Raw genomic sequence first — 13,724 nt, 5'->3', positions numbered from 1 at the left:
TGATGCAGAGGTGGATGGGCAACCACTGGAGTTTTTTGAGGAATGAGGAAACATGCCCTGAACATGATCCGGTCAGCAGAGTGAAGAATGGACTGGAGTGAGGAGAGACAAGAGGCTGGGACGTCAGCAAGGAGGGTGATGCAGTAATCCAAGCTGGATAGGATGAGGGATTGTATTAATGTAGTAGCACTTTGGATGGAGAGGAAAGGGTGGATTTTAACAGTGTTGTGAAGTTGACACCAGAAGGATTTAGTGATGGAGTAAGGAGTCAGGACTCCTCTGTTCCTGCTCTATGATGACTGTTTTTGTACTCTCCCAAGTATTTAGTACAGCATTCTGCCACGAGTTGAGTGCTCAATAAATGTGATTGATTGCTTGACTTCCTGATGGTTGCATCAGCTCTGGTCTCAACAGTATTTATTGAGCATGGCTGTGAGTGCCCAGACTAAGCGGGATAAAAACCCTATCTCCCAGTGCAACAGTTAACCAGGCCCCAGATGGGCCTTTGACTCATCCCAAGTGTCATCAAGTATTGGCACCGTTTGCTCTGACAGGCATAATGGAGCCCGTAGAGCAAAAGGCCAGGCCCACACAATGTAAAAGAGTGGAGAAGCGGGTTAGTTTGCAGAATACCAGCTGCATATTCCTGTTTATGTCCTCTAACAATGTCCTGGAACCTCCCTGCAAAGAGAAATTGTTTCTGCCCCACCCTCGCCCCAGAGCTTGTGGTATATACATTGTCAGGAGCCAAGCCAAACCCAAACTCCTAACAATATTTCCCTTTACTTTTCAGCCAAGATATTCATATTTCACAGGAAGTGAAAGTGCAACCAAGCTGAGGAGCACCAAGTTTCCAAGGTACGTTGGTTTTCCAGTTGGGAATTTGAGGCTGCTATTGCAGATGGTGGTGGTGTAGGCCTTCTGTTGGTAGAAGCCTCTAAAATAGTTGTGTAGCTCTGCTCAGCCCATCCCATCTTCTCTGTTTCCTCTCCTTCCTCTTCCTCTCTCTCCCTTGTCCCCCCCTTATCCTAGGACAACCTTTTCCTTCCCAAGGCTGAGCTAATTGGAGCTGCCAGCTGCCTCGTGGAGAGGATGTTTAACACTTAACTGTGGCTGTCAGAAACAGACAGCAGCATTCGAACAGTCCAGGCTTTGAGTAAGGGCCAGTTCACAAGGGGAAGTGATTTTTCACAACCTAGCCAACAACTTGGATTCAGAGGCTCTTGCTTAACTTGCCCCGGCCTAATTTAAATCTTTAAGCAGCCAGTGAAATGGCCCTTCTGTACATTCACACCAGCCACAGTGGTGGAGTTTGTTTCATCACAAACTCCCTTTGGGCAGAGTTTGTTTAAAACCAACAAACAAGAGGATTTTTTTCTTAAAAAAAAAAATCCTTCCTCTTTCTTAAAAAATGTGTCCTTGAAGCTTGGCTGATCTGTTGGGCCTGCTCTTTCTTTTCTTTTGGATGGGAGTGTCAGCCCCTTACTCTGAGTCAGATCTCGCCAGTGCCTGTCTGCAAGCTATTAAAGACATTTGGGAATCTTGTTACAAGCCCTTCTGCTTATCTCATATTTTCTGTACTGCTTCATCCCCCTTCTCCCTCCACCACCACCCCCACCTCATTACCAGGGACATTTACATGAAAAACAGGATATTTGGTTCCTCATGAATCTGCCTGCCCCCTACTCCTTATCCCTCCTCCGGAGTCCATTGTCCTTTGCTTTGCAAGGAGAGCTACTGAAAACCTATCTCAGCATCAAAAATGTCATTAGTGTCTCTGCCGCCAAGATAAGGGCCATCAAGCCTCAGGCTTGAGGGTGAAAAACTAACTGGTGCAGGGGTCGGGAAGGAATTTTCCCCCATGGGAAGCCGTGCACAATTAGCCTGTTGTGTCCTGGATTTGTTTTTTGCTGTCTCTGGAAATCTGAGCAACTTGCCACTGCTGGAAGCAGGATGTCTGGCCCAGGATGGTAGGAGGGAGACACAGTTTGGCCCAGCCAGTTATTTGTGCTCAAGGGGCCAAGCTGGCGTTCCAAACTCAAACACGGTTCACTGCTGCCCTCACAGGCCAGGCCAGGTCAGGTCTCAATGGGGTCCGCACAAGGTTTCCTCCCCAGGTCAGCGACTCACTATTGCGGGGTGTCTCCCAGTGGAAAATTAAAAGGATAAATCAATTGGAACGGGAACGAGTTTCTCTGAAGACAGTTTAATGATCATCCCCTCAAGCTTTGCAATTTGAAATCTTCTTTCCACTTCCAGGAGAGCTGGGAGGTAAACTTGAAGCTGTGAATTGCCTAACCTCCAATCAGGTGTGGACTTAGGCAGTTTGGGGGGTGGGTGTAGATTCCCACACAGATAAATAATTAATACAGCTGGGGTTCAAACTGCAGACTTACATGAACGCTTTGAAAAGTTAGAATTCTGGTTTTTGCAAACAGGAGAAAATTTTTAAAAAATATCATACAGCCACAGAAATCATGCCCTGGCCCACTGTTCAGGGGATTCAAGAAATGAGGCTGAGCCTAATGGAAATGAAGCCATGAGACAAAAGGAATAGAATAGAAATCTGCCTCACCTTTCTACCCAGGATTGCCAAAGATATTCCCTTGGGGTTTGGTCTATATGAGAATCTGACTTTTAAGCTTGAGGGTATCAACTCTAAACAGACCCTTGTGTTCTCTTGTAGCCTAGGGAGATGGGGTGCAGGAGAAGGAGGATATTTTGGAGGAAGTAGGGTGTTTTGGAAGCATGGGCAGAGACAAGGCAAACTGTGGACCAAATTATGTTCAGGCAAGCAATATGTACTTACATCTCCCTTTCACTCCCAAAAGGGAAGGAAGGAATGGGAAGAAAGGCAGGAAGGGACACCCCTGGTAGAATCACCACTTCCAGCTCAGTTTATCTCCAGCCAAAGGGGAGCATTGTTTACTAAGATATTACAGCATCAGATATAAAAAGTCAAATTAAGTCTCTCTAGACAGGCTATACTGTCTATACTGCCTCAGACAGGAAATTTGCCCTTGGTCAAATATGTATCACTTCCAGTCCAGAGAAGGTGAACAGATTGGATTTCTTCTTCCCAAGGTGGGCTGGGAGGGACCACCAGGGAGTGGTGAGGGGGCCAAGGGTTGGGGCCTGAAAGGAAAGAGGAAGGAATTGAGAGATGGGCAGAAAGCGGGTAGGGAAGAGAGAGCAAGAGGAAAACAAAGAGGAGGGGACAAAAAGAGGGAGAAGTAGCAGAAAGGGAAAGGGAAAGAGGAGATGGGATAAGATGGGTGACTTATCAAGCCACCACACTTGAGCCACTCCTGCTCCCTGGGTGGAAGTGATGGTATTACCAACTAAACTGGGGCATTCCTGAGATGTTCCTGGCAGGGCTACATGTAGGTTTCCTGGCTGAAAACTCCCAGGGATTGCCCAGGAAAAGCAGGTCAGCTGTGTCCGCCTTTCCATTCTGCCTCTTCCTTGCTACTTTGCTACTGCTGTAGCTTCCAAGGTTGAAACAGGTCTTAATGAACCCTACTTAATGCCCTTCAGGAGCATGAGAGAATCTTATAAAGCATGACTGTCCACTGAAGATGAGAGCAGAATACTCTTTGTCCAGTGGTTAGCCAAAAATGGACATTAAATAGCTGGGACTTTTGTATAGTTACAAAAGTATAATATTCAGAAGACCTTGAGAAGCAATGTAGCCTAGTGGAAAGAGCAGGGCCTGGGAGTCATAGGACCTGGGTTCTAATTCCGGCTCTGCCATTTGCTTGCTGTGTGACCTCGGGAAAGTCACCCAACTTCTCTGTGCCTCAGTTTCCTCAACCGTAAAATGGAGATCAAATCTTACTCCCTCCTACTTAGGCTGTGAGCCCCATGTGAGACAGGGACTGTGTCCAATTTGATAAACTTGTATCTACCCAGCACTTAGAACAGTGCTCGATGCATAGTGAGCACTTAACAAATACCATAAAGAAATACCCCTATTTGGCACTAATACATCACCTAACCACATCTTTGGCAATGGGATAGTCACCAGAAGAGTTATTATTCAGGAGGAAAGTCAGAACTAAACTTCTAACACATTTAGCAATGAAATCAGAGAGGGAAAGAACATTTAATAGAGACAAGATGACGAGAAAATGAACAGAAAACCTGTGGTATGGCAGGCACTCTTATAGTTGGCTAAATTAAAGAAAGATGACGAAGTTAGATGGCAAATGGAAGAAGTTGGGAGGACAAGGATGTTTTTTGAGACGTGACACTAAAATAGTACGAGGCTAAAATGGAAAAAAGGCAGTGCCACAGAGAGATTAGAGAACAGTTGCCCCTACAACCTGGTAAGAGGAGTAACAATCAGGAGTGAGCAAGATTTTGGAAAAACCAGATATACAGAAGAAGAATGAGAGAACCCATATAATATTGTTGTGAAGGTGAAAATGTGAAGAAAATTGGCAATATCAACAAAAAAGGAAAAAGGAAAACACTTTAAGAAAACCAATTAGATGGTGGCCTGAAAAGCAAAATGTGTTTAAAGCATTTAAAGGATCAGTTCATGCTAGAGTTGTGAAATGTTATTTATCCACTAGATTATAAGATCCTTGCAGTCAAGGACTGTATCTACCAACTCTGTTGTATTGCATTCTCCCAAGAGCTTAGTCCAGTTCTCTGCACACAGTAAGAGCTCAGTAAACACCATGGATTCAATTATAAAGAAGCTGCTGCTGCTGGGATAATCTGCAACTAAAAGAACAAGGCTAGAAGGACACAGGAAGTTGCAAAGGGCTTGTACATTCAGTAGCTCGGCAGAACAGGCATCACCCTCAGTTGGCTTTTAGTGAATACCTGTAATACGAGGTTCATTTGTAAAACAGTTAAATTCTAGAAGTAAAAAACTTACTTCTTGTTTCATAAAGTAGGTCGTGATTCCCAGTAAAGACACGAAGCACTGCTCTCTCACCTTGGGGAGTAATCAGTCACTGGGTAGCCACCAGCTCCCTCCAGTCCAAGGATCCCGGAAGGACTGGGGGCCCAGGACATGCCTATCGGAGCAACAGCGTCTGAGTTTAGGGAGCTAATCTCCCATTCTCTCCGCTTCACCGCCTGCTGGGGTGCTGGGTTGGGTTGAAGAGTTAGCTTTACCTCACATTGGAGCCCTGAGGTAGACTCAGTTATCCCTGAAAGCTATAAAGTAGCGAAAGTATTAACAAACTGAATAGGTCTTGGGACTTTCGGTGGACTATTACAATGTGGAACAGCTGCAATTCTGGTGGGCGAAATGTACCAGTCAGTCGTATTTATTGAGCGCTTACTGTATGCAGAGCACTCCATTAAGTGCTTGGGAGAGTTTGATATAACGATATAAGAGACGCATTCCCTGCCCACAGCGAGCTTACAGTCTGGAGGAATTATGACAAGAAGCCACCTGTAAAATAAAAAAGATCTTTAGCTTTGCAGTGCATTCATTCATTCAATTATATTTATTGAGTGCTTTCTGTGTGCAAAGCATGTACTAAGCAATTGAGAGAGTGCAATATAACAATAAACAGACACAATCCCTGCATAAAATGAGCTTTCAGTTTAGAGGGGGAGAAAGACATTAATACAAATAAATAAATTGCAATAAACCATAACTCCAATTTCACCCTCTAGCCAAGAATGTGAAAGCATGCAGCTCTTTTCTCCAATGAGATGGGCAGAGTGCACATCATCTGTTTCATTTGCCCCCTCGCCTTCATCCTTCCTCTGGCCCTAAATACAACTTCTTCTCCCAAATGTAGCAAGGAGCCAACCCTCGTTCCCCCGCCACCCACTGCTTACTGTCCAGTAGGCCGCTGAGTGAGGGCAAGGTGGACGACGACAGGCAGCAGCAGGGGCCTAGGGAGAGGTGGGTCAAAATTATTCCGGTAGCCCCCTGTATAAACGAGAGTTAACTGAGCCTTCAGCCGGATAGCCGCTGTGTTCCCTCCAGAGTTCAGCACAGGTGTAATGTGTTTCCTCCCTCTGATGGTGTTTGCTTACTCTTTTTTCCATAACTGCTGAGTTCCTAGGATTTCACGCTCAGGTGGCAGCTGAGTTGGGGTTATTTTAATCCACGCTGGGAATGGTTATGCTCGGGAGTGACCTCTGTAGGGCCGATTTCTTCAGGTTCAGGAAGTCTCTGCCTCCTGGATCATGTCTATTCAAGCTGAAAATTGCCAAGGATTTCTGACTCTAAACCAGATATTTCAGTAAAGTTTACACTACTATGCAGCCAGATTTTGAATCTAAAGACAGATTCATTCAATCCCACCTCAAATCTATGCAGAAAGTATTAGCCCTTTTACTAAAGTATTGGAAACACTGTGGGTTTTTTGGTTTAGAGGGGGGTTTTTTAATGGTATTTGTTAAATACTTATTCTGTACCAGTCATGGTACTAAGCCCTGGGGGTAATAATAATAATAATGTTGGTATTTGTTAAGCGCTTACTATGTGCCGAGCACTGTTCTAAGCGCTGGGGGAGATACAGGGTAATCAGGTCATCCCAAGTGAGGCTTACAGTTAATCCCCATTTTACAGATGAGGTAACTGAGGCACAGAGAAGTGAAGTGACTTGCCCACAGTCACACAGCTGACAAGTGGCAGAGCTGGGAGTCGAACCCATGACCTCTGACTCCGAAGCCCAGGCTCTTTTCCACTGAGCCACAAAGCTAATCAGATTGGACACAGTCCATGTCCCACAAGGGGCTCACGGTCTTAATCCCCATTTTATAGCTGTGGTAACTGTGACACAGAGAAGTTAAATGACTTACCCAAAGTCACACAGCGGATATATGGCAGAGCTAAGATTAGGAGTCAGGTCCTCTGACTTTCTGGCCCGTGCTGTCTCTTTTTTTATGGTATTTGTTAAGCGCTTATTATATGCCAAGCACTTTACTAAGCGCTGGGGTAGATACAAGCTAATCAGTTGGACTCAGTCCACGTCCCACATGGAACTCACAGTCTTAATCCCCATTTTACAGATGAGGTAACTAAGGCCCCCCAAAATTAATTGACTTGCCCAAGGCCACACAGCAGACAAGTGCAAAGCCAGGATTAAAGCCCTGGTCCTTCTGACTCCCGGGACCATGCTTTTTCCACTAGGCCACTGTAGTGTTACTGCTAATACAGACCTGTGCTCCTCCAGGCCTCGTCTCGAAAAAGTGTTCATGCCCCTGACTCAGAACAGTAATATAGGCGGTGTTTTATTCATCTACTGCATTTATTGCAGTATTGTAAAATGTGTGTATTTTGAGTTCAAGCAACTTTTCCTCAGTGCATGTAAACTAATATGTGTGTATGTTTAGCATTAATCAATCCAACTGCAGTACTTATTGAGCACCTAATCTGAGCAGAGCACTGTACTAAGCCCTGTGGGAGAGTACGGTAGAGTGGGAAGACATGATCCCTGCACACAGGGATTTTGCAATCTAATGGAGAAACAGACATAAAATAATTTAAAAATTCAGAAAATTTCTATTAGTAAAGTATATAAATCGATTATACAAATCAGTGATGAGCAAGTCATTCATTCATTCATTGAATTGTATTTATTGAGTGCTTACTGTTTGCAAAGCATGGTACTAAGCACTTGGGAGAGTACAATACAACAACAAGCAGATACATTCCCTGACCACAACCAGCTCACAGTTTAGAGGGGGAGACAGACATTAATATAAATAAATAAATTACAAATATATACATATGTGCTGTGGGGATAGAAGGGAGGATGAATTAAGGTGGCAACTCAGGCTGATGCAAAGGGAGAGGGAGAAGAGGAGAGGAGAGTTTAGGGAAGGCTTCTTGGAGGGGATGTGCCTTCAATAAGGCTTTGAAGTGGGGGAAAGCAATTATCTGTCTGATATGAGGAGGGGGGGCATTCCAGGCCAGGGGTAGGATGTGGTCGAGAGGTCGGCGGTGAGATAGACAAGATGGAGATACAGTGAGAAGGTTACCACTAGAGGAGTGAAGTGTGCAGGCTAGGTTGCAGTAGGCGAGTAGCAAGGTGAAGTAGGAGAGGGCAAGATGACTGAGTGCTTTAAAGCCAATGGTGAGCAGTTTTTGTTTGATATGCTGTCTCTTTTTATAATAATTCTGGTATCTGTGAAGTGCTTACTGTGTGCCAGGCACTGGGGTAAATACAATGTAAGCAGATTGGACATAGTCCTTGTCAGTCAGTTATATTTATTGAGTGCTTATTGTGTGCAGATCACTGTACTAAGTGCTTGGGAGAGTACAATATAACAATAAACAGACACGCAATGGGGCTAACAGTCTAAGAGTCAAGACATGAACAAAGGCATATCCTGAGGGAAGAAGGTTTGGAGAGTCTATATATTAGGTTCTGTTGGCAGACTTGTAAGACATCGGTTAAGGTCTCTATGGCCCCAGATAAGTTCTAGTCATAAAAAAATGACAGGCTTTCTCATAGTGGAAGGGTTATTTCCTCACACCAGAAATCATTGATCAGCGGGTACAGTTCCTACACAATCATTGCTCAGTCAGCCCATACGCTATTATTGAATGATACACAAAGAAGGGACGAAACTTAGAAAATGGGGTGGGGGGGAGTTGACAGGGAGGGAGTCGACAGGGAGGGAGTCAACGGGGAAATGGTTCGACAGGGAGGAGGTCGACATGGAATGAGTGGGCAGAGGGAGTCGATGAGGAGTGAGTTGGTGTTGGGTCGACGGGGAGAGAGTCGACAGGGAGATCTCGACAGTTCATGAGTTGACAAGATGAGTGTCAATGGGGAGGGGGTCTGTGGGGAGTGAGTAGAAAGGGATGTCGTCAACAGGGATTTTGGGTGCGGAGAATCTTGTTTTCTTGTGTCTGTCACTAAGGTCTGCAGCTGTTGCTAATCTGCACCCCTAACTTCCTTTGATTACTATGTGTACTGATGCCTATTGTAAATGGGTATATGCTAGATGCCAACCCAATTAGGGAAAAAATATTTTAAAAATTCCCTGTTTCAAATTCAGTGTGACACTGTGCAAGTTGAGAGGCAGCCATTTGACTATTTAAAGGGGCAGAGGCTTCCCGGGCTCTCTTCAGCCACCCAGACAGAGAGATTCCTACCGTTTTTGTTTTGTTTTGTTTTGTTTGGTGGGGGGAGGGTAGAAGAGTGTCTTTTCCAGGTCACATATCAGTGCGACAGGAAAGTATCTATGTGGGGTTACTAGGGCAGGGTCAGGGCAGTATGCCCCCACCCCCTGACAGAGTCAGGCAAGAGAGAACCCTTCCCCACGACCTTGCTCTGGACGTCCACAAGAAAGGGATTCTTCAGCACTGTGGTGGGGACAGTGAGTCCCCAGAAGAGGGTCAGTTTCAGATACTGAAAGGAGAGTGATCCATGACCACACTGGCAGAAGTCACGCTTCTAATAAATAATAGTTGTAATGACCATAGGATTTAAGTGCTTATCATGCTCACTGTAGACAGAGAGTGTGTCTACCAACTGTTGTATTGTACTCTCCTAAGCGCTTAGTACAGTGCTCTGCATACAGCAAGCACTCAGTAAATACAATTAATCAATTGATTGAGTGCAGATATTACTTGGGAACATTTTACTGATTGATTAGCAGGAATCTTGTCCCATTTTCTCTTGAATCTTCTTTAAGCTTTACCAGAGTGCTTGACACGTAGTTCAGTGCTTAATACAGCAACAACTCATTGTGTCTACCCACTCTGTTATGCTGCACTCTCCCAACGGCTTACTGCAGTGCTCCGCACATAGTAAACGCTCAATAAAAACCACTGATTGGGCGAACTGCGTCTCTAATCATTCAGGAATTCCCCAGGAGGCTACAGTAGAAAAACCAAGACAGTGATGACCTGCTTTCAGCTTTACGAAGGACCACGGTACCTTGAGACCAACCCAGCCCCTCTGATTACTGCTTCTCTCTATTTGCACACTTAATTCAGCTCTTTCGCAAGCACAACTGCACTCGGGGAGGAACTGGAAAAGATAGTTTAGTGGCAAAGCTACACGTAAAGAAGCCAAGCAGTGAATTTGAGCAGTATCAAACTCAGACATCCTCACTGTAGCAGCAGTAGTAATAATAATAATAACTGTGGAACTTCGTAAGTGCTTACTATGTGCCAAGAACTTTGCTAAGCACCAGGGTAGATAATAATAATCATGTTGGTATTTGTTAAGCGCTTACTATGTGCCGAGCACTGTTCTAAGATACAAGGTAATCAGGTTATCCCACGTAGGGCTCACAGTCTTCATCCTCATTTTTACAGATGAGGGAACTGAGGCACAGAGAAGTTAAGTGACTTGCCCAAAGTCACACAGCTGACAAGCAGCGGAGCCAGGATTAGAACCATGACCTCTGATTCCCAAGCCTGTGCTCTTTCCACTAAGCCACGCTGCTTCTCTGATACAAGATAATAAGCTTTATGATCTTAGATATTGTATCTTAGATACAAGATACAAGATAATCGATTGCTCATCTGTAAAATGGGGATTAACTGTGAGCCTCACGTGGGACAACCTGTTGACCCTGTATCTCCCCCAGCGCTTAGAACAGTGCTCTGAACATAGTAAGCGCTTAACAAATACCAACATTATTACGTGGGACAACCTGATTCCCCTGTGTCTACCCCAGCGCTTAGAACAGTGCTCGGCACATAGTAAGCGCTTAACAAATACCAACATTATTATTATTATTATTATTATAATCGGGTTGGACACAGTCCCTGTCCCACGTAGGGCTCACAGTCTTTATCCCCATTTTACAGAAGAGGGAACTGAGGCCCAGAGAAATGAAGTGACTTGTCCATGGTCACACAGCGGGCAAGCGGCAGAGCTGGGATTAGAACCTAGGTCCTTCTGACTCCTAGGCCTGTTCACTTGGCCCCAGAAAGGGTTGCAAGTTGTTGGCAGGGATAGTCTCTATCTGTTGCCGAATTGTACATTCCAAGCATTTAGTACAGTGCTCTGCACACAGTAAGTGCTCAATAAATACGGTTGAATGAATGAAGTAGTAATAGCAACACTATTGAGCACCATGATGCATTGCACTGTGCTAGGCGCTTGAGCAGTGTCAAGCTCAGACATCATCCTAGCAGAAATACTGCTAGTAATAATAATAATGTTGGTATTTGTTAAGCACTTACTATGTGCAGAGCACTGTTCTAAGCGCTGGGGTAGATACAGGGGAATCAGGTTGTCCCACGTGAAGCTCACAGTTAATCCCCATTTTACAGATGAGGTAACTGAGGGACAGAGAAGTTAAGTGACTTGCCCACAGTCACACAGCTGACAAATGGCAGAGCCGGGAGTCGAACTCATGACCTCTGACTCCGAAGCCCAGGCTCTTTCCACTGAGCCACGCTGCTTCCCCGAAGTAGTAATAGCAGCAGTATTTATTGAGCACCCATGGTGCAGTGCACTGTACTAGGCACTTGGGAAGACAGAATAAAGATGCATTCTCTGCCCAAAAGAAGCGAACAGTCTGGCAAGAGAGACAGACCTAAAAATATTTACCACTGGAATGGTCAAAATTCATCACCGATTACAAGAGTTCTGAGAAGGGAATAAAAACTGACGCTCAGTCCTCTACTTTTTTTCCCTAGACCATGCTGCTTCTCAATCCATCAATATTCCACATTGATTATAAACAGAGGCAACCAAGCAAGAGCGAGGTTATAACCTGACAGCATGGTAGAAGCATGCTGGGGGGAGGATGTGAGTGCAAAAGTACTATGCTGGTTTTAAAAATGCTGAGTTGTTAGTAGAGAGGATATATGATCCTTGGAGAAGAAAAATTAATTGAGGAAAGCTTCCTGGAGAGGGTGGGCCTTGAATCAATCAATCAATCTATCAGTTGTATTTATTGAGGACTTATTATGTGCAGAGAACTGTACTAAGCTCTTGTTCTCCCAGTTCTGTGCAGTACAACAGAATTAGCAGAAACCTTCAAGGTGGGAAGAGTTGCAGTCTGGTGGATTAGAAGTGGGAGGAAGTTGCAGGAGCAAGGGAGTGTCGAGAAAGAGGCATAGTGAGAAGGTAAATTTGGGAGGAATGGAAAGTTCAAGTTGGGATGTGTTAGGGAGAAGAGTGGATGGGTAAGAGGGAGGAAACTCATGGAGTATCTCAAAGTCAATGGTCCAGTGTTTCTGTTTGATGGTCAAACAAATGGGTAATGATTGCAGGTTTTTAAAGAGCGGAACCATGCAGAAAGAGGTTTCAAAAAGATGATCCAAGCACAGAGTGAAGTGTAGACTGGAGAGGAGCGAGTCTGAAGGCAGGGAGACCAGCGAGGAAGCTGGTTTATTAGACAAGCCAGAATTTGATGAGCGCTTGGACTCGGGTGGTGTGTATTTGGATGAAGACCAAAGGCAAATCTAGGAATGTTGAGGAGGAAAAACTGACAGGATTTAGTAAGAGACTGTAAGAGCTGACAGGGTGTGAGAAATCAAGAAGATTGGCAAGGTTGCAGGCTTCAGAAATGGGTAGAAAGGTGGTGCGGAAATGTTGGAGAGAATTTGGGAGGGGAAGTAAGTTGTTCAGTTTTCTACATATTGATCTGGAGATGCTAATGAGAAATTCACATGGTGTTGACTTGTGGCTTGGTGAAATACAAGATTGCAGAAGGAGAGGCCAGGGATAGTGAGATAATTTTGGGAAACATCCATAAGGTGGTAGCTGAAGCCGTGGGAGTGGATTAACACTCCAAGGGAGTAGATAGAAAGTGAGAAGAGTAGGGGATCTTGAAGAGAGCCTTTGAGGAGGACACATAGTTAGAGGGTGAGCTGTGAAAGAGGAGCCAGCAAGAAAATGAGAAAGAACAACCAAAGAGATAGAAGGAAAACCAGCCGAGAATTGTGTTGGCAAAACCAAGAATAGATGACATTTTCAGGAGGAGAGATAGTCAGTGATGTCATAGGTGGCTGAGAGGGCAAGGAGGTTTAGCATAGAGTAGAAACTATCAGATTTGGCAGAGAGGGAATCAGAGAGAGGCCTCAGAGATTGCAGTTTCAGTGGAGGGAAGAAACGAGATTTTAGTGGATCGAGAGGGAGTTGGAAGATAGAAAGTGGACACAGCAGATGTATACAACTCATTCACAAAGTTTGAACAGGAAAGGGAACAGGGAAATGGGTGATAGCTGGAGTGTGCAGTGGGTTCAAGAGGAGGATTTTGTATGTGGGAAAAACTTGAGCACGTTTGAAGGTAGAGGAAAATGAGCTATAGGAGAGTGAACGCCTGATTGATAGTAGTTAGAGAGGGAAGAAAGGTGGGAACAAGTGTTTTTAGAAGGTGAAAGTTCATTCATTCATTCTGTCATATTTACTAAATGCTTACTGTGTGCAGAGCACTGTACTAAGCACTTGGAAAGTACAGTTTGGCAACAGAGACAATTCCTACCCAACGGGCTTACAGTCTAGAAGCGGGGAGACAGACAACAAAACGAAACAAGTCGACAGGCATCAGTAGCGTCACTATAAATGAATAGAATTATAGATATATACACATCATTATTAAAATGAATAGAATAATAAATATGTATATATATGCACAAGTGCTATGTGGTGGGGAGGGGGATAGGGCAGAGGGAGGGAGTCGGGGCAATGGGGAGGGGAGGAGGAGCAGTGGAAAAGGGGGGTTCAGTCTGAGTTGGGGTCAGAGGTCTCACACGCACACACACACACACACACAAACACACACACTATAGTTGCCCTTACTATTCAGACATGATGCTACCAGCA

General features: G+C 44.8%; 1 protein-coding gene across 1 annotated transcript in view; it reads left to right on the top strand.

The window, feature by feature from the left end:
• Positions 1 to 13,724, top strand: part of ZNF469 (zinc finger protein 469) — a 134,872-nt gene that overhangs the window by 92,431 nt on the left and 28,717 nt on the right. The window contains exon 2 of the mRNA XM_039913629.1: positions 794 to 858. The gene's annotated coding sequence lies outside the window, so the exon portion shown is untranslated. The remainder of the gene's footprint in view (positions 1 to 793; positions 859 to 13,724) is intronic.

The sequence above is a fragment of the Ornithorhynchus anatinus genome, chromosome 11, assembly GCF_004115215.2.
Source record: "Ornithorhynchus anatinus isolate Pmale09 chromosome 11, mOrnAna1.pri.v4, whole genome shotgun sequence".
Taxonomy (NCBI): Eukaryota; Metazoa; Chordata; class Mammalia; order Monotremata; family Ornithorhynchidae; genus Ornithorhynchus; species Ornithorhynchus anatinus.
The sequence above is the reverse complement of the archived record's forward strand: the minus strand, read 5'-3'. Positions and strand labels throughout refer to the sequence as shown.